We start from the raw sequence: 20,686 nt of genomic DNA on the forward strand, positions 1-20,686 counted from the left end.
TTCCCAGACTTTGGAAGACCAAAAGAAGTATTTGTCAGGGCAGAGAAGAGGTTGGGGGTTATTTGTGGCTGTGGGTGAATGATGTCTGTGAATTGGAAAATCCCATGGAGGGGGATTGTGGAGATGGGCAGAGCAATCCCAGGGGAATCCTTCAGCCAGCCTCGTGTCCTCGTCAGCCAAATTAAAGTGCTTGGATTTAAGATGCTGTGTGACAGCAAAGTGCTATAAATGAAGCTGGTTTAGTTATTCCAGTAAAGAGAAAATGATTCCCCTTGTAGCCAGGTGAGATAATGAATCATTATCATCTTACCAGTACATTTACTGTTCCAGGCTGTGTGTACCCTTTGTGCCTGGCTATTAATTGTGGGAAGTCACTGCCTTGTCCAAGCGTCCTCGGACCTTTAACCATGTCCCACAGCCATGAGCAAATCCTTTCCCCTTCATGCTGTGTCTGCGCAGAAAACTCAGGGTGGTTCCCAAACAAGACATAGGAAATAACATCTGGATTGTTCCCAAAGCTTTTCCCAATCCTTCAGCTGGTTTGACCAGCTGCTGGAAGGGAGCATTGAAACCCTTGGGACAGTTGCTGTTCTTCTTCAAACCACTTCCAGTCTTCCCTTGCTGCAAGATTTACATTTTAACCTGCCCTTTACTATTGAAAATCCTCATTCAGATACAAACCAGCAAAACAAAACCAGGAAACCCTCATGGCAAAACAGAGGTAAGCTTGGAAAAATGGGATTTGGGAGCAATAAAAGCATCCCCGTGTTCTGTACCCCCCCAGCTGCACTGGCTGCTCTCTGCCCTGCGGAAGCCTGGAGCTGCATTGCTTGGTCCTTTCAAATCCTTATTTTTATTCGCTTCGGTTTTTTGACTTCTTCCTCCTTCCCCACTGCCATCCCAGTTTGCTTCCCCTGTGCTCCATGGACCTGTGCTGCATGTACCTGTGCTGGGCTGGGGAGAGAGCCAAGGGGAAGAGCTGTCTTTGCAGCTGGCATCAATACCGGTCCTTGGATAATTGCTGGCAAAATCTCTCGCCTGAGCTGAGATGGGATTTTTCCTTTTGTCCTTCCTTTCTAGAAGCTGAAATAACGACTTGTGAGAAGAGACTCAGCCTCTCGGTCCCCGAGCTTCCACTCTGCTCTGTGAATTCAACACTGGGAGCAGGATGTCTGCAAAACCTTGTGAAAAGTCAGCCTTGCTCTTTGGGATGCTGCGGGGTTTGCCCAGACCCATCAGGCTTCTGGCACTGGGGAGAGGAGAGGGTGGGCATCACCCTCGGCTTGCCCAGGCTGCAGGGGGAATTTCAGCCTGCAAAGAGCCCTTTTAAATCCCTGGGATTCCTCAGGCTCTCTTGAAATCCTCCTGGAAATACCCTGGGATATAGGGCTATTAAGGTAGATCTATTTGCCAAGCTGAAACTACTTTTCCCTCTTCTGTCAAACTACTTTATATTCTTATTACTGTATTGACAGATCCTTCTCTCCCACTCCAATCCAGCCTTAATTTTCCACTGTTAATCAGGCAAAGCACTGCGGCTCTTCTGTAATTAAAGAATTAAAGCCATACCTGAAGAATGCAGATGTGATGGCAAAATGAAATGATTTGGATAGAGCCAGGCCATTCATTATGCATCTCCTTCGATCTTTCATCTCCTGATAAGCTCCAGCAGCCTTTGGAAGGGAAAAAAAAAAAAAAGAAGTAAAGAAGTTATAAAGCCTTTGTGAATTAATGAAGTGCAAGAAGCTGGTCCAAGGTACTGGGAAGCTGCAGTTAGCTGTGGGGGCAGGATTCTTCATGCTCAGACCCACATTACGCTCTAGATTGCTCCTTATGGAAAGGAGGAGGGTAGTTGTGATCTAATGCAGTGTGTTTGAGGGGTCACCATGTACAGCCTGACTCGCAGCCTCCTCACACAGCAGAGCCCTTCTCCAAGCATCTCTCCAGGCTTGGCTCCCAGAAGCTGGAGGGAGAACAGGGACAAAGTAGGCTCCTGGAGATGTGCCTGGAACAAGTGATGTGAGAGCAGGAGATGTGACCAAAGGGAACAGGAAAACAAGTGAGTGGTGGTGAGGGGCAAGTGGGCAGATTCCCATTCCCAGCACGGATGCAGCTCTCTCCTGGCAGAGCTGGCAGATGTCTGCTCCCAGCACTGCCCCAGGCAATGGCCCAGAAGCAACCAGTGGCTTTGGTCCACGGATGGATCTTCAGGCAAGGGCAGATCCTTGATCCATAGCCCAGGCTCCAGATGGAGTCAGTGCCTGCAGAAGCAGAAGGCCAGGGCCTGGCTCCTGGCCTGGGTTTGGGGCCTCTGCTCCAGAGCATGGATCCAGGAATGGAAAGTCAGACACAGATGGTGGTTTTCATCCCAGTGTGAGCCTACAGACCTGTATAAACAGTACAGAGCGGCCTTCACACATGGTCAAATCCATTTCAAGCCATGAGCTCCTCTGAACATGTGTGATGCTCTGTGGCTGTAGTTGCTGTCAGCTCCTAAGATGAGGCAAGGGGAAAGGAGTTAAACACGGTTTCTGTTCGTAGAACAGAGGCCTTGACCACAAGCTGGAGGAGAGTTCAGTGTTTCCCTCTTTCTACCTCTTCTCTAGAGAAGCTGGAATCATAGAATCCCAGAGCGGTTTGTGTTGGAATGGACCTTAAAGCTCATCCAGTTCCAGCCCCCTGCCACGAACAGGGGCAAAACATTGTGCATTAGGGAATCCCATCCCTCCTAGACCCATCCAATCTGGAAGGCATTCCCTCCTGTGTCTGAGTTACAGCCTGTAACTAACTCCTACAGGGACTGTAGTTTACTTTATCTGCATCTGAAGCAGCTCATCCTGGCATGGCTGGAACGGGGCTCAGGACTCTGAATACCTGCTCCTGTCATCTGCCAGACAGGGGCCACAGCATCCACAGTGCTGCCTCAGCGTGGGGACGAATCCAGTGCTGCTTCCTGAGGCAGAGGGGTAAGCGTTTTGTTTTCCACCTGGAGGATGGCACCAGCTCATCGCAGCTCCTGCTCCATCCAGCTTTCAGGACACACCATGCTGGGACCAGCAACATCTTCACTACAGGTACCTCTACAGCTCTGTGCATGTGGTCCCACGTCTCAGCCCGTTGGACATCCAACACCAGAAGCTGGTTCTGTCTCTATGGCCTTGATCACTGCAGATTAAGCTGCCACCAGTGAATTTGAGGGGATAAAGCAGCAGGAGACTACTGGAACTCTTGCTTTGTTGCCTTTCATATTAATTAGCACCAATTATACCCTGTTATTAAGAATGAGTAATTTGGCAAGGGAAGCAGTGCAGCTGAGATTCCCGCTATCGGTACAGGCAGTGTCAGCACTCGGGAGTCAAAATCGGGCATCGCAAAATAATTACATTATTTTGGGTGGCCTTCGAGGAGCTGAGCCCCTTGGACCGAGGAATCCCCCCTGGGCCCATTCCCAGCATGTAACTGGGCATCCTGCATCAGGAGGGATGGCAACCCCCAGTTAACATCCCAGTTACATCCCTGATCTGACTCAATCTCTCATGAAAAGCATTGTCTCAGGTTAGTCCAGGAGTTTCTGGAGCATTAACTGCTCATGGGGACAGGAAGGAGGGAGAGGATGCTGTTCCGCGGGACAGGGTTAGTTCCGTATCTCCATCATTAGTACAAACAAGAGGAGTATGTCACCGATTACAAGTGCCAACAGAGCACGACACCCTTTTTCTCTGGGGCTGTTGTGCTTGGCTTCCCTCCTTTGCTCTCTAACTGCATCCTTATTCCTGCTCCAGGCAGCCCCCTGCCAACGCAGCAGCCTCCAATAAAGATGCCAATAACAATGTGAAACCATCAGGTCATGATGCCCTTGGACTGGCTTTATGGAGTGAGATGATTTGAAATATTTATATGCAATAGCTGTGCTGCTAGCAAAAAGAGTAATAGAATGGAAGGAGGCTATTAATGTTTGACAAACAGATTTACTTGGATGTAATCACATTGCAACATATGCTTGGGGGGGGGAGGGAATCAACAATATTAACTAATTGCAGTGCTTTGGGCTGCGATAGCCAGTCCAAAACTGTTCTGTAGCACTTTCTGCTGGAAGACATTTGTAGCTATCACATTATCACTTACAAAATTAAGCGATGCTTTTTTGGTAATAGGCACAATAATTCTCCCAGCTTCGCTTGTGAGGACAGTGTGTGTTTTGGATAAACAGGGGCATGGGTTGTGTTGGTTGGAGTGCAGGGCTGGGCTTAGGGACCAGGCAGGCCCAAACCTGCTCTGCCATTGGGGATGATGACCCATTGCCTGGTTTCTCCAGTAGCTTAAAGGTTTTTAGGGTGCTGCAAGGTGTGAGGGATGATGGCAAAATGGCTCTGAGCTGTGCTGCTGGCCTGGATCCTTGGCTAAGGCAAGGACATGGGTTTTAACAGTGTGTGAAAGCTGGGGATGTCACTGCAGAGGTGCTCTTGGTCAGGCACAGTACCACTCATCACCAGGAACATCTAATTCCTCTGTAGCTGCTGCTTCCTGCGTAGTGATGTTTAAGTGTGTGGATAGCTTCTCCCTATGCTTTCTGGATTCCTTAAGGCAATCAACAGGAGGATGGCAGGATGCATTTCCAAAGGATGCTGTGCTCCTGACCTTAAATACACACGGAACCTCATCTGCACACTGACCCTTTCACGGGCTCTCAAGAACTCTTCAGCAGGATCTCACAGGAGTTTTTCCATGCAGAAATGATGCCGTTTTCCATGTTTCATAACAAAATACTGGTTCAAGTTCTGCCATGGTTCTGCTGAGCAGCACAGGAACATGCTGAAGTGCAGAAGGGTGACAAATACAGCACAGGTTGGCAGGAAAAGGCTCCTGGATCCAGCAGAGCTGATGGCTTCAGCCTGGGGAGAGAACACAGTGTCACATTCCAACCCAGAGGGGGGGAATTAGGCCAGGGGAGAGTGGGCTGGAGAGGATATTTTTCCACATCATCCTAAAAAGCACATCTGTGGTCATTGAGGGGCTGCCTGAGGTGGTTGTGGTACCCTGCTGCCAGCGTGGCTCTGCAGCAGTGATGGGAATACCAGGAGGATGCTGCTGCTCTCAGCTGCAGGACAGGTAGCAATACAGCAGAATCATCCACATGGTGACTCTCTCTTCCCTTCTGCCCTGTATTATCCATCTTATTTTCTGTTTCCATGTGTTATTCATACAGCTCTTCCCATCAGCTTGTTTGTGAGCCAGCTGACGGGGCAGCCTGCGGAGGCAGGCAGGTTTGTTTTGCATTAAAGGCCATAAATAATCTGAAAACTGCCAAGCAGAGGCACATTTCAGGTACTTGTGCTTAACACTGAGACTTTCTTTAGCATCATCTTGTATTTGCAGCCGTTGGTAGCTGACTTTGGGGTCTTCCACTGCACCAGCTGATTTTCTCCTCTGATAGTTCTGTCTGCAAATTAAAGGACAGGGAAGGTGATGTCCTAATAGCATCTTAGTATCTTCAATAGCTCCCCCGGGAGAAGTTCATTTCTGATCAGAGACATCAACATAAAAACACCTTGGAGGGTGAATAGGCACTATGCAGGGAGCAGAGAATTCCTTCTGCTGTCACCCAGCTGTAAAGAGCACTTCAAAACAGGGACTAATGCAAGTCCTTTGATCTACAGGTGACAAAGTCCTGCAGTTTTAGCTTTTGACAAGAAAACTTCATTTGTTTTTAGCAGAGGAAAGCCATTATCCCTCTGCAGGAGGAAGGTAGCAAAGCAGCTTTGGTGGGACCTGGACCAGAACGCAAAGGGGATAATTTAGGAGTCAACCCCTCTCCAGAGCACTTAGGGCTGAAATGGGGGGGCCAGGATGAGTGTTGGGGATCCTGGGGCAAGGGGGGAACCCTGGTAACGTGTAACCTGCAACTCCTCAGCCAGCACCATGGGCCGGGGAGATTCCCAGCAGCCACCATGCAGCAGGGAATGAGCTTCCCCCAGGCCTTACCTTGGTATCCAGCTTGTGACCAACCACATCCATCCTACCTCCTGGGCTCCAGTCCTGCCCTGCCATAGGAAAGGGCCTCTCTGATTCATTTCTTGTTTTCTGTTATCTTATTCTTGGTGCTTAAGAGTAAGAAAACTTCCAACCCCACATGTGCAAGAGGAAAAAACTTCATGCAGATCACATCCACCCCCTCCTGAATGCTCTGAATAGAAACACATGCCTCTGCTCCTCCTTAGGGCTGGGGAGGGATTTACAGGGAGTTGCTGGGGTTTATAGCAATGGATGCTGAAGGATGGAGATATTCAGGGTCTGGTGCAAAGCCAATCTGAGCGTCTTTGAGAGAGCTTCTGCCTTGGGTGCATCTTTCCAAAGAGGAGATGAGAGGGAAATGGTTTCTGTTGGGGTGCAGGGCAGTGTTTAATGGGCAACCCTGGGTGAGCTGGGCAGGGGACAGGGAGGGGATGTGGCTCTGCACACAAATGTCCTTCTAGAGGTGGAGTTCAGCCAGATACAGAGCATGGAGGAGCTCATAACAAAGCTCATTGTCTCGAAACCCATTAACTTCCCTGGGCTGGGAATTCACGATTGCCTGAAACCCCACATAGCTTCGGGTGTCTTTTAAATCAAACTGTGAACGAGCGAGCGCTCTAATCGGGAGCACACCGAGGCCTCGCCTTATCTGGACAGGGACCTGCGGAGGACTCTGGGAGGAGCTGGCTCTCACCGTGCAGCAAACGGCACTTTCTGCTGAATCCCCTCTTCTTTCTTCCTTCCTTTTGGCACAACCAGACAGAACTTCATTTTCTGGTAATTACCCTCAACTGAGAGCAATAAATAACTCCAGCAGCAATGCTGATAAGGAGGAATGGAGGAATAACAGCGCCCCATGTACACCAGCTCCTGAAAGCTTGCAAGCAAAGCAAGAGCAGAAGCTTGACACACCAAATAACCACAATTGCTGGCAGATTTATGGATCACACCATGATATAGAGAGGATCTGAAGCTGGGCAGGGGCATAACATAATAAATCAGGCAAAGCCAACCCACATGCTGCCTCCTTCCTCAAAGCAGGTTGCTGTAGGCTGCTATTAAATATTAACAAAAGGGATGCTGCGCTCATTTGCAGTGTAAAGACAAGGCAATAGCTGTGTTAATGTGCAAAAGGAAATCAAGAAATAGAAGTTTTTTGCAAATGAGAACACCTATTTCTAGTCAGGTAATTTAATCAGCATTTTACCCTTGACTTCATCTAAACCAATGAGACTTAGCACTGTATTCAGTGCTCACAGTTTTATGTGTACAGCTGGGTTGTAGAACTTTGTCTTTTAGGCCAGATGCTGTTGCTGGCCCCCCTTAGAAGATGCTGAGAGTCCCTGGGGACAGGGGCCCTGGGGCATTCACCACTTGATGGGTGAGAAGCTGCATTTTGCAGGAACTTTGAGCTTTAGATTCTGCCGCGCTGAGGGCGCTCAGTGATGCTGATTCGCTCCTTTCTGCCTCTGTTTCCTTGCAGGCACTGACCTGCGCTGCCTTTGCAGCAGCAGCACGAGCGGCTGCGTCGTGTCGCGGTCCTCCCAGTCCTGCAATCTGCCAGCAATGATCTTTCATTAGTAACTGCTGTGACAGGGACCAAAGCCCAGTGGGGGCCAGGGGAGCTGAAAACGAATCTTTCTGCGTTCTCCTGTCTCTCTGCTCACCCAGAGCATCGTCAGATAAAGAACATCCCCAAAGGCACTCGGCAGCCTTGTGGGATCTCTGCTAGTCCGTGGTGCCTGGGGCTGATGAGATCAGCCCAGCTGAGATGGGTTTCCAGGACCGGCCACGCAGCTTTTGCTGACCCCGTCCATTCTGTGATCAGGAGGTGGTGGTGCTTACTGATAGCATTAATGGGCCTTTTGCAGCAGTGATTTATCACCGCTGGAACAGCACTGGGCATGGGAGCAGCTCAGAGCTGAGCAAAGGGTCCTTTTGGCAGAGTCTGAGAGAAACCAGATGGACCAGGAGGAGAGAGCAGGGAAGTGGCAGCCCTGGGGCTGCTTTGACCCATGCAGGAGCTGCTCCAGGGGACAGAGACCCCCATCGTGTCCCAGTGACCACCCCACACTTTGCCACCACATCTCTGAGCCCCTCAGAGAGGAGGAGGATGGGAGGTGAGGCTGTCACTGCCGCTGCGGTCCCCGACCCAGCAAGGGGCTGGTGCTGTCACAACAAATGCCATAGCTGCTGCTTGTTAGCTGGGTTAAAGAGGCAGCTGAATGCATTAGAGTTCCGTCTGCCTCTGTCACCCTGTAATTCCCTCTCCTGCCTCCAGCTGCTGTGCACGTTAATGCCTGTTCCATTCCCTGAGCAGCCCAGAAACGCCTCGGCCCATCTCTTTCACAGCGATGTAATTAGGACAAATGCTTTCTGCTTTTGTATCTGCCAAAGGACTTGGTAGTGATTATGATTCCTTATCAGGCTTATCCCAGCGGTCCCAGCCAAGAGCTTGGCTGCACGATGCTGGCCATGGGAGAGGAGACAGTCCCTGCTCCTGCATGGGGAGTTTTGCTGTGGGAAAGCAGCAGGAAAAAGGCAGGAGGGAGCAGAATTATTCACCCATGGTCATGGGGCAGGGCAGGCACAGAGCCCATGGAGGGGATGAAGTGTGCATAAGCTGTGCCAGGTCACGCTGTCCCATGGCAGGAGCAGGGACAGGGACTCCAGGGCCACAACAGTTACCAAGTCCCCACCATGGCCATCACCCAGGCCTCAGGGTGCACAGGGTCTATGGGGTCACCTCTGTGCTGATGGGCAGGCAACAGGAAGGATGGAGCCCTTGGGAATCCAGCAGGGTGAATGGTGCAGAGGTCCCTCCCCTGTGACACCCCCCAAATGCTGTGAAATTCATGGCTTAAAAGTGAAATGACAAAATAAATCCAGATTTGATATTCAGAGTTAATCCCTTGGGCTCATCCTTTTATCTCCAGCCCATAGGTGTGTGCCGGCACGCAGCCATACGTGCTTTCAAAGGGAAAATAATTATTGCAGAGATAAGACTTTCATCATTTTTAATAGCATCAGGTCCACCTGTGGAGTTATTACAGTCATAAAAACTAATCAGATCCCTGGTGCTACGTCCCCCTGCGCACGCTGCCTGCCCACCCCATCAGCTGGTTATAAAAACACAGGCCTGGATCAGCTCATTGGGAATAGTGGCTGAGCTTTTCCATGGGCACATAAACCAATGCGCGTATTTCACGTAAATAACTGTTTACTGTTGTTTGAAAACCTGGAGGGATTTATTGGGCAGCTGTAGCTGTTGGTGAGCTTTGGAAGTACAACTCTTTCCTGGTCTCCCATCGCACGGGTGGTGCCTGGTTTGGGATGTGCGCAGTGTGAACACCTCTCATCCTGCTAAAAGTCCAGAACAAATCAAAGCATGGAATGGGAACGTGCCCAAACATTTTGGGGCAGATTTCTGAAGTTTGGCTGTAGTGCTTGGTTTGATTTGTATTTCTTTCACTCACAAATGTGCTGTGCCATGGTTCTTTGAGAAGAAGACTTTCATCTCAAGCAAAGAAATTAGGGAGTGAAAAAAGGGATCATTTATTCTCACTGGCTCTTGAAGACATCTCTAATTTTTTAAGCTTCTTTTTCATTTTCTAAACATTTCCAGATTTAAAGCCCAAAAACCACCCCAGTTATTCACTTGAGGTCTGTAACACACATTTCTGCTCAAAACCTGCTAATGACCAGGGCCAGAGTGGTAACCTCCAGCAATACAGGACCGTGTCATCCGATTAACACCCTGCGCTGCCGGGAAGTTTCCCTGCCCCATTCCAAGCATTATCAGATGGATGCAGTGCCTGGGCTGGAGGGCAGGATATGGGATTACAACACCCCAAAGCAAATTTACAGTTGTAATACAATGCAGGCATGTTCCAGTACTGGCAGAGAGGCGGTTAGCAGTGCATTACTTGCTTCAGAATGCAGCAAGGTTTAAATGCTTTTGCATTGCTAGTGCTAACCTAATTCCTGTTGTTACTGTTATCTGTGCACATGCACACTGCACAGATATATATCCCCATGAACGTGCAGAGGCTTTTTAAACTGGCAACAGAACATAATTACCCCAGTTAGACAATGGCCATGGCCCAAGTTGAACCTTCAGCAGCCACCTTCGGATGCTGCACGGACAAGCAGTATTGAGTGTCTGCTGCTATGGTCTGCAGATGAGAATGCTGTGTGGGTACCACGGGAGCCTGTGATGCGCGTACCACTGGGAGAGTTGTTCTTCAGAAGAGAGAGCACCTCTGCTACTGCCACAAAACTTCTGGCTGCAGACAGGGCTTTTCTCTTTGCTGCCTGTCCAGTCTGGGCTTGGACATGGGGTTAGCTCCAGCCCAGCAGCGACACGTGGCAGGTTTCTCACTCCCACATCTGGAGCAGGCATCAGAAGTTGAGAAAACCTTTTTTAATGAGAAGCTGCTTGTTTCTGCTGCAGAAAGCTGGGACTTTAATTATCCCATAGCATTCCTCTGACAAGCCACCTGGCCTCAGCAGAGCTGGGTGATAATTAGACCTGTTGGCTCTCCAGTGGAGGAGAACAGTAATTTTCAAGTGCAATGCTTCTGTGCATCCTCTGAGGAAAGCACAATCATTCAGGAACTGGAAGTTTGACAGGATGCCAGCTTTAATACACCCATTGCAATGCTTTCTTGTCAGCAGTAGTACAGCCACATGTCCGTAATGAAAAGTTTCCTCTAGAAAGTCTTTTGGCAGAGAAGGAACAGCGAGGAATTACCTCTCTTCACTGGATTTGTTCAGGGTTTTTTGCTTTTGGGTTTGGATTTAGGCGTTTGGGGTTTTTTAATGTGGATTTCCTAGAAAAGGGACATCAAGTGGACAAGATTCTTCTGAATCCCTCTTGTAGAGGTGTTCTTTGTGGATAATGACATTTAGAGTTCTTCCTTCGGGGAGGACAGCTTTTGGAGCCAGGGGTAGGTGAGAGGAGGACTCGATACCGGCACCTCAACAAAAGCCTTCACAGTTTCCATTCACAATGAAAGGCCACAAGCCAGAGAGAGCCTGGGCTGAGGTCTCCCTTTTCGGAAGGGACTTGGGTGAGAAACCTCAACATTTTTCATGCTTAATGGCCAATGTTCACAGCAGATCTCTGCGAGCTCTGAGCCCGGTGCTAATGGATGTCATGGGGCATTAGGCACTGCGGGAGAGCGTGCTAGGACATCGCCTGGGAGCGTAGGTGCGAGATCTGTACAGGATAAATGTTATGATTTATTAAAACACAGAGGAAAGGACTTAAAGAGCTTGTGTAAGCCTCTCTTAGGTGGGACTCTTCCTTTGTATCTGCTCTAAGTAGGTACTGCAGTAGATTGCTGCAGTTTAACCCAACAACTGCTTATCTTACCTAAAATGGCCTTGGAGAACAATGAATTAATTCCCTTTCTAAGCTCTCAGCCATGATGGTTGCTGGGTCTTTCTCCTCTGTGCCTTCCTCTGTGCTTTCTCAGCCCCTCAGCTATCTGGAAAGCAAAACCCTTCGGATTTCTGGAGGTACAGACACCTACATCCCACTCACTGCAGGAAATGGCCATTAGGGGCCATGCAGGTGTTTAAAACCACCCCAGTACTTTGCAGCTCACCAGGCTTTGCCATGAGACTTCTGAGTATCAGCTTCAAGTTGTTCAAGTTGTCCTCTAACTCCCTTTTACCCCTTTGGGATTTCATTCCCTGGGGAAGGGCTGCTGTGCAGGGTAGGGCTTTGCCTCTTGCTCTCCATTTCTGCATGAGCCACACAACGATGTCCCCACTGCTGGGCTGAACACACCCAGCACTTAAAAGTGTCTTTAAAGCACTAGAACTAAAGATAACAGAGCCACTTTGTTCTGATTTGTGTGTATAACCTCTGTCCTTGCTGCTTTCTGGGCTCCTGCTGTCAGGGATACAGGGATACACAGGTCTGAAAACCCTCTCAGGAGGGGAATAGATTTCACACTGATTGCCTTGATTTTCTCTGGAGACTGATCCTAACAGCATCTGTCTTGTTTGCCTGGATTCAGGCTCTTTCAATGCTCCTGTATTCTAGTGCCCTGGAAAGTGGGATGTGCAGCCAGTGCCTGCTTCATGTGCATTATTCCTCTCCCTTTGTGTGGCAGTAAATGTGTGTTAGTGCTGGGTTGCAGAGGACGCTGTTAGTGCCAGTGGCCCCATCAGTGCCTCTTGTTGTGCAGGAGGAAATAAAAGCCATGGGGTTTGATGTATTTCTCTCTTCTTCTGCCAGAAACAGGCAAAGCAGCTTCAGTGCAAGGTGAGGCAGGGCACAGACTTGTACCTCATTTCAACATAGCACCAGCTGCTCACCAGAGTATGGTTAGGAGTCATCTCTATTTGCACAGAGCCCAGCAGTCCCAGGTGGGGAAGCAGCAAGTGACTGCGATGAAGTGATTTGAAGACAAAATCACGGCTCTGTTTTTATAAGCCCCATTTCACTCTATTGCTTGGGGGCTTCAGAGCCCTGTCAGGAGCAGGTCGTGCCTACAGCTACCTCCACAAAACCAGCTTTCCTCCTAACTCTTGAAAAGCCGACTCCTACTGATGCTCTTGGCCATGTTGCTGTTATGGATGAGGCTCTGCAGAGGGACAAGCTGTGCTCAGCCTCTCAAAGTTGCTGCCTGTGCAAATGGCAAAGACCTGAGTAATTAAAAAAGGAGAAGGGAAAAGTCATTTGAGAACAGGCAATTTAATTGCCTGCAAAAGAGAGCAAATGAAGGGAGCCTGGAAGAGCTGGATGACTGAAGAGGGAGCATCCCAAGTGCCTGTGCAGGGAGCCTGGACAGCCGTGCCCTCACCCGTATGCCCACCTCCAGCAGTGGTGAGGGAGGATTTCAGAGTGTGTTTTATGGCATCTAGTAAAAGTAAATGTGCCATTTCCCTCCCTGGGAAACAGAACATAAAATCTGAGCCAAATAACAGCGTTTTCTATTTCATCTTCTGTGGGGGCAGTGGGAATTAATTAGTCAACAGGCACATGGCAATATGGAGCCAGGCACCGTGGGGACCACAGTGGCGTGAAGCAGGAAGGGAGGATGGCAGAAGAGGATGGGATCCCTGGAGTCCCCCGGTGTGGTTAGTTGTACCCCAACCCTTTGGACTGTGCTCTCACCCAGCTCTCCAACCACATCTCCCCCACTCTGGACCACTCCATCCCTGCCCGAGGACATCTGATAAAACCACAGCAGTGCAGAACCAGCAGGCACAAAGCATCCGCTTGTGCTGCCCCTGTTCATCCCCAGGGAAAATCATCAGGGAGGAAGGAAAGAAGACAAGAGAAGCTTGTGGCAGCTGGAAGAGCTGGCAAGCGCGTGAGCCAGGGACTCTGGAAAAACTTTGCATATCTAATTGGTCTCAGTTCAGAGTCCGACCAGCCACTCATCACAAGCTGCTGCAGTTTGGCTTTTTAATGAGAGGGTTTCATATATTAACACTTCATTAAGTCTGTAGCCAAGTCATTTTTAGGGCAATTTAAAATGCACGTGCCACGTGGCCCTGAGTCTCGCCTGGCTTCCTACAACAGTACTTGGTGCAGCCCAACATAACCTGCCCTGCATACACCACCGGTGGGCAGCTGGAAGCAGAGCCACCGTGGTGGGGAGGCGAAGCACATGAGCACAAGGTGAAGAAGATGAGGATGCAGACAGGGGTTTGGTGGGTTCATGTCCTGGCTGGTGGCTCCAGACATCACCACTCTGCATCCCCCAGCCCCACCAATGCCAGAGGCTGCTTCTGCACAAGGGCAAATCCCTGCCTCTGCAAAAGGCTCTTCAGGACACTCTTGGGTGTGAGCTGTGGGTTAAAGGGTCTGGGGAGCAGATGAGGGACAGCTGGGGACTTCACCATGAGCATCATGGGGGGACTCCCACCTCCTGCATCACTGCAGTGCCTCAGCTGCCTTTGCTGCCCGCAGTCAGGTCTGTGCCCTGCTGTCAATAGCTGCCTCAACCCAGGCATTCAGGAGATGGCTTTAATTAGGATTTTTGTAGTTAAAAATTGTCGTGGTTTAAGCCCAAGCTGTAAATCAGAACCACGCAGTCTACTGCCCCCCCCACCTTTCTTCCCTCCGCTTCTGGAGGGACGGGGAGGAGAATCAAAAGAATGCAGCTCCCACGGGTTGAGATAAGAACAGTTTAATAACTAAGGTATAACACAAATCACCACTGCCGCCACCAACAATAACAACGACAAGAGAAATAACAAGGGAAGAGAATACGATACCGCCCGCCGGAAAAGACAGCCCGCCCGACCAGGGGACGTGCCCTTCCGGGTAGCTCCCAGTTCCATCCCCTGGCATGACGTGCTGTGGTATGGAACACCTCCTTGGCCAGTCTGGGTCAGGTGTCCTGTCCCCGCTTCCTCCCGGCCCCTCCTCCTCCCTGGCAGAGCATGAGACTCACAAAATCCTTGGTCAGTCTAAACATCGGTGTTATCAGTTTTTTTTGTTCCCAAGCCAAAAGTCAAAAACACAGTACTGCAACAGCTACTAAGAAGGAAAAAAAAACAAAAAACTGACTGCCACTGCTGAACCCAGGACAAAAATAAACCCCCCAAAGCTAAAACTTAACTAAAACAACCATCTGCCACCCTAAAATAATCCAGGCTACAGTAAAAAACAAGCCATGGAAAACTCCCTCAATAATGACTATGTGTACAGTAAAGTACAAGCAGGAAAGCAAATGACTGCAACAGTGGTTTCTCCCAGCTGTGATTTACTACTACTCTTTCTATAAATTAAATATAAGGGTATGTTAGCCCTTCAGCCTGAAGATGGAGAGTTAAGGCTGCATAGAGGCAGGGGCATGCTGTGTCCAAGAATTACTCTCAGGAAATACTGCTCCATTTGCCCTTTTAAACAGTCATTTCAGCTTATTACTGAACACATCGCTCTGGCTTCTTAAAAATCCTTCACCTATGCAGCAATCCCCGGCCTCCCTCCATTAAAGGGTTTCAGTGCACATCAGCAGGGTTATTAGATTAAGCCTCAAAAATTGGAGGGGCGTGTTTTTACCTTTCAGACAGGAGTAAGGTTGGCAGAAGCTTAAGTGGAAGAGGCAGCGAGAGGGCACCTTGGGTGAGCCCTGTGCTCCACCAGAGTAGTGGCTCCTTCCCTGGAAGAGCTCAAGAAGCATCATCTACCACTTCTTAGGTCCCCCAAAACCCCCTTGCATCCCCTCTATCCCATGGGCAGGGGATTTCTACTCCCTCATCTGCGTAGGTGCAGGGAACCTGATGTTTATCCTGTGGCTGCCTCATTGCTGCAGCCTTATCTTGAGAAAGGAATGGTGACCAAACACATCTGTAATATTGCCATCCCCTGCCCTCTCCTGCTGCCTCAGCTCCCACGTGCATGGCTCCATCTTAGCAAGAAACGTAATTTGGGTGACGGATGGGCTCTGCTCGATCCCTGTAATGTCCTCATGAAAGTTTTACACAGTGCCGACCACCTTGCTATACAAAGCTGCCTGGTTCAGGCACCCTGAGGGCAGCAGGGCCCAGCCTGAGAGGGCAGCAGAGTGTCCATGCAGGAGTGAACCCACTCTTCCCTGTGAGAGAACTGAAGGAATGAGCCGGGCTGTGCTGGGCAGGAGGGATCTTGCATGGTTCTGTGCAGAGGACATCCTTTTGCAGGCTCATGGTGCCAGGCACTGGCAGGGCTGAGCTCAGCACGGTTGGTGTTCGAGGCGAGCTGGGCTCTCCTGATGCTGCAAGTCTGCTACAGGAGGGAAATCTGCCATTAAGCAGCTTTGCAGTATTAGTGAGGCTGATTCTGTCACTGAGCAGGAGCGTTTTATTTCAATACTGCAAAGAAGGTGTAATACCTCTTCACAAACTTAGGAAGATAATTCCAGTGTCCCCAACCCAGACACACATGACTATCACGAATAACTTATTTAACATATACCGAGTATGATGATACCCTTCCTGATGCCTTGCAGATGCCCTAAAGCATAAGGTCAGGCAGGGTTTATGACACCAGCATGCAACCCTTCTCTTCCATGACGTTACCATCAGTGTAGCCATTAACCACGGTGAGGGATGGGAACTGTCGTTATTTCTTTGGTTCATGGAGAATTAGAGACATCCACGTGCATCCCGGGGCTCGTACTGTGACTGGATCCTGGTTGCTGCCTCCCCTGACCAGCAGCTCCTACCCACTTCTGTGAATCTGATGGCACTGAGTGGCTCTAAATAGGTTTGTCCCCAGAACGCCTGCTTGGCTCACCAAGGTCTCCATCTGAAAGGCAAGCTGGCCTTCCCATGTTATTCTCAGCCACTTTCCAGCTGCAGAGAAGAAACAAGCAGGAAATTAGTCAGCAGTGTATTAGGAATAGATTCTGTGGGAAGAGAGCAGGAGAGCGATGCGATCCATCCCCATGCAGCTGAGGCCGTTACAGGAGGTGTTTGCTGGGCTCAGCCTGGGCAGGAACAGGCTTCCCAGCACAGAGTATCTGATAGATACTAAAAGAAGAGGCAAATCCCTTTGATTTTTAAATGTCTGGGTCTTAATCCCATAACGGTGCCTGGGAAAAGCCACCTGCACGGAGAGATCTTCATTTACATGTTGTGACAGTGATTTATTCTCCATAAAACCCATCTCTGCCTCCTGTTCCTGCTGTCTCAGCCATGCCCTGGATCCTCTACTGAAGCCCTGCCACAAGCTCGCTTTCACCTCCCTGGGCCTCCTTTGCAAGGGAGAAGGAAGCAGTGCCAGCCTGTCTTTACAGAAAGCCTTGGGATTTATGGCTGTCATCATCACCGGGTCCACCACATCACCACCAGACATGTGCGCTGCATTAATAGCTTGGAAGATGGGAATGCCAGCACAGCGGAGCTGGTGCTCCCCCCCAGCAGAACTGAGATTATTCAGCCCCTTCCCTATCCTCAGGAGCTGAAGACCACCAGATCCTGGGCTGGTTCTGCCCCGATCCCTCCAGCTTTTGGGCTTTGGGGGATGAACGGGTCCCCTGTGGTGAATGAGTGGAGTCTCTGAATAACCTGAAGCTTGTGTTACTGCTGCATCACTGGTGAGCCTCCTTGGAAGAGCTTGGGCTGCCTCCTTGGCTCCGTGCCTGGGCACTGCAGCTTAGAAAAGATTGAGTACCCCAAAGTCTGACCTGTGGGGGAATAACTCTCCTTTGCTTCAGACCCTAAAGAGACTTAATAACAGAGCTCCTGCAGAGGAGGTGCCCTGTCTGCCTTGCCCCCCGTATTACCAGATCCACCTGCTCTGTTTTGCCATATCTCAGTGCCCAGTGATAGCCCAGTGATAATTTCTTCATTACATGGCTATCACTAGAGAAGAGTTTTGCGTGTACTTGGATGCTGCGATGGGTGGATCATTCACAGAGTGAGGTACTGCTCTTTTTCCAGAGAATTCACATTTTAATCAAGCAAGACTGAGCAAGAAGGGAAACTGAGGCATGGAGCCATGAGAAGGGTAACCTCAACCAGCAGCAGGGCTAATTCAGCAACCAAAGCCAATGGTCCTCCGAGGAGTATCAGGGAGTCTTCCTTTCTCACTCTTTGCCCTTGCACCTCTGATGCCCTGCTCCTCACCAGGCTGACAAGCAGCAGAAACCCCATGAGGAGCGAGGCATCATTATCTGCAGCAGCTCTGCTGAGGATTTAGACCCCAAACTTCCCTCTGAGTAGGACGCTTTCTGCTCTCACTGCCCAGAACCTCCCTGCTGACCACTCCAGCCCGGCACTGCTGCTGAGCAGCGGGTGAGGAGCTGGGTTAAGCAGATGGGAACTGCAGCCCTGCACGTTTCATCACGTTGTTTTGACCAAGTTTGCCTTTAAAAGCCTCCACTGGAGCTTTTCCACACTGAACCTCTCCCCTTGCAGACGCTGAATGGTTTCTGGCCAACTGAAAACCACCTGCTCCATGAGGTGATTTTCTGTTAGAGGAGCTTTTGCAGTGGAAAACGTGGCTCATCGGTACAATCAAGCCAATGGAATTGTAGCTATTGATTTTCTCCTACTTCCACCACTATTTGGCTGCCCAGAAAACATTGCTGTAGCAAATGATAGGCACTTTGGGGCAGCCTTGTAATTGCAGGAGCTCAGCAGCCAGTTTACCTGCACGTAACCTCATTGTCCCACTAGAAAATATATCAAAAACATGAAAGGAGCTATTTAAAAACTGTGAGGCACTGCAAAGAGCCCAAACACCACGTGCAGGCCTGTGCCTTGTTTGATGCACAGCATCAAACAATGAAGCATCCCTTCCCCATGGTTTTTAAAGAAGAGGTAGAAAAACACAGCCAGCCCAGGGACTTGGGAATATAATCCCAGGGTCACATCTGTATCACCAGGGAGAAATAGAATTGTGATGCAGACACGGTAGAGCTTGCTTTAACCTGGAGTGCTTTGGGCTCAGGCATGGGATCAGCTGAGAGGGGTTTCATAAGCTGCCATGGGAACAGCTCAGGAGCACGCTCCATGACCCACCCGAGCAATGCTAAATGAGCTAAGGCCAAAAATGGGTACAGAAGCGCTAATTAACAGCACAGAGTCACATCTGCAGGAGCTGAGCGCTGCGATGGGCAGAGCTAGGCATTGCTCTGCCTTCACCTCGGTCTGAACCACTCAATGCTGCCGGGAACAGCTCATTCCTGCTGGCACTGAACCCCCAGAAGGTTTTGGCTTCCAAATGTGCTGGGTTTCATCATTTCTTCCTCGATGCTCCACAGTGGGACACATATGGCAGCCTCTTGATGCCATTCCCTCGCCCATGGCTCATGCAGCACCAGCCTCACACACATTTTAATCAGGGAGCACTGGAAGGAAAGCAGGGAACATCCACATCCCAAAGCAGCAGCTCCCTCCTGTCGCATTCTCTCAGCAAAGCCATGAGCTTTCCCCAGCCTGAACAGAGCGTGAAGGGGGTGCCCAGTGAGCGCAGCACCAACCCATGCCGCACCGAATGATGGGCAGGGAGGCTTTTGGACCGGGTTGGTGCTGCCAAGTGGGAGCTGGGCTGTGGCAACCTCCTTTGGAAAACCCCTGGTAAACAGATGAGAGCAGAATTAGGTTGGCAGCACGGAGCGGTTTAAAGGTACCACATTCGGATGTTGTCTGCGGGCCAAAGAGAGGACAACAGCAAGTGACAGAGCTGCCAGGGCTGGGGATTAGTGCAGGGTAAATGACAACAGAGTAAGGTGCAGGAATACTGTACCCCTGGAATAGGGTTTCTTGGGAACGCCAAGATCTGACCCCTTCCAGCATGTGCTGAGGCTCAGTGCCTGGTGGCTGATGAGCTCTGCAGCAAGCTGGAATCGGGAGTCCAGTCAACATTATCCCATGTACAAACAGGGAACAGCTGCCCCCTCCTTTACATGCAGAGATGCATTAACCCTGCCTTCCAGGCTGCCTGGGCAGGGGGGATCTGCCCTGTACCCTCAGCTGTAGTGAGGCTTCATTAGGCTTGTGCTCATCAAGCACCTCCAAGAGCTTTCCCGTGCTGGTGCAGCGCATCACAGCCTACATCCAGGCAGGGCGCAGCAGGATGCACACAGTCTTGAGGGGCAAACAGAGAGGACATGGGGAATAAGCCTCTCATCACTGCTCAGAACACATTGCAGATCCCCAGAAGGGCAAAGATCCAGGTTTTCTGTGCACACCTTGCACCGGGGCTGATTTTGCCTTAGCTGGGGATCTGCTGGCCACAGACACAGTGCTTTCCCCTTCACTGAGCCCCGCTCCAGGAGGGATGGAGCTGGCTGGATGCACAGTGTTGTGAGCATCCTTGGAGCTGCCTGGATGGAATTCTTGCAACCAGGCAAGGAGAAGGCTGGGATGGCTCAGACACCCTCCTCTGGAAAGCCAGCACCTCCCAGATGACAGGGAAGGCGAGAGGTGCAGAGGAGGTGGCTGGAGTGCAGCATTTTGCCTCCTGAAAGCAAAGGCATTGGTTGTGGTCACATTCCGGCTCAGCTGGAAGCTTCACCAGCCCCCTCAGTGCCTGATTTTCCGTAGCCCATGCCTACAGCAGGGAGAAATTGACTTCATCACCCAGTTTACACCCACCACCCTGAGTGGTGGGGCTGGTTTAAGGCACCTGAAGGCTATTACAGCCTTGCAATGAGCTGCATAAAACAGGCTCCTGGATTACCTTGGTTAGGAGTTTGTTTTCTCCTTGCCTTGCAGGGATATGTATATTGGCAGGATGCTTGCATGAGGTACCACAGAGCTGGGGGATGCAGCGGGAGCCAGGGTGGGCACAAGGCGGCCCAGAGCGCTGCGCGCCCATGAGCGGCTCCAGGCAGGAGCGCTGGGAACGCCGCTCGGCTGCTCTCCAGGAACAGCCGCGGTGGAGCTGGGACCCACCAGGGAAGTCGCCGCTTTGCCGGTGCCGAGGTCGGCGCCAGAAGCTGAGGCGGCAGCAGCGAGCTCGGGGTGTTCCGACCGCGCAAACACTGCCCGTGCCCGGAGCAGGGCCCGGCCGCAGCTCCTCCGAGAAGCTCATGGTGCGGGGGGTGCCTCGAAACCCTGCTCTGGAGCCCCCAGGGGAGCTCTGGGGAGGGACGGACCCTGCAGCTGGAGAGAAACCATTGGGTAAAGGAGTGGATGGAGGGGAAGGCGACAGCCGGGAGCCCAAAACCCCTGGAGATGCTGTCGTGGGATCTGAGGTGCCGGACCACATTAG

This window comes from Psittacula echo (assembly GCF_963264785.1).
Source record: "Psittacula echo genome assembly, chromosome: 21".
Taxonomy (NCBI): Eukaryota; Metazoa; Chordata; class Aves; order Psittaciformes; family Psittacidae; genus Psittacula; species Psittacula echo.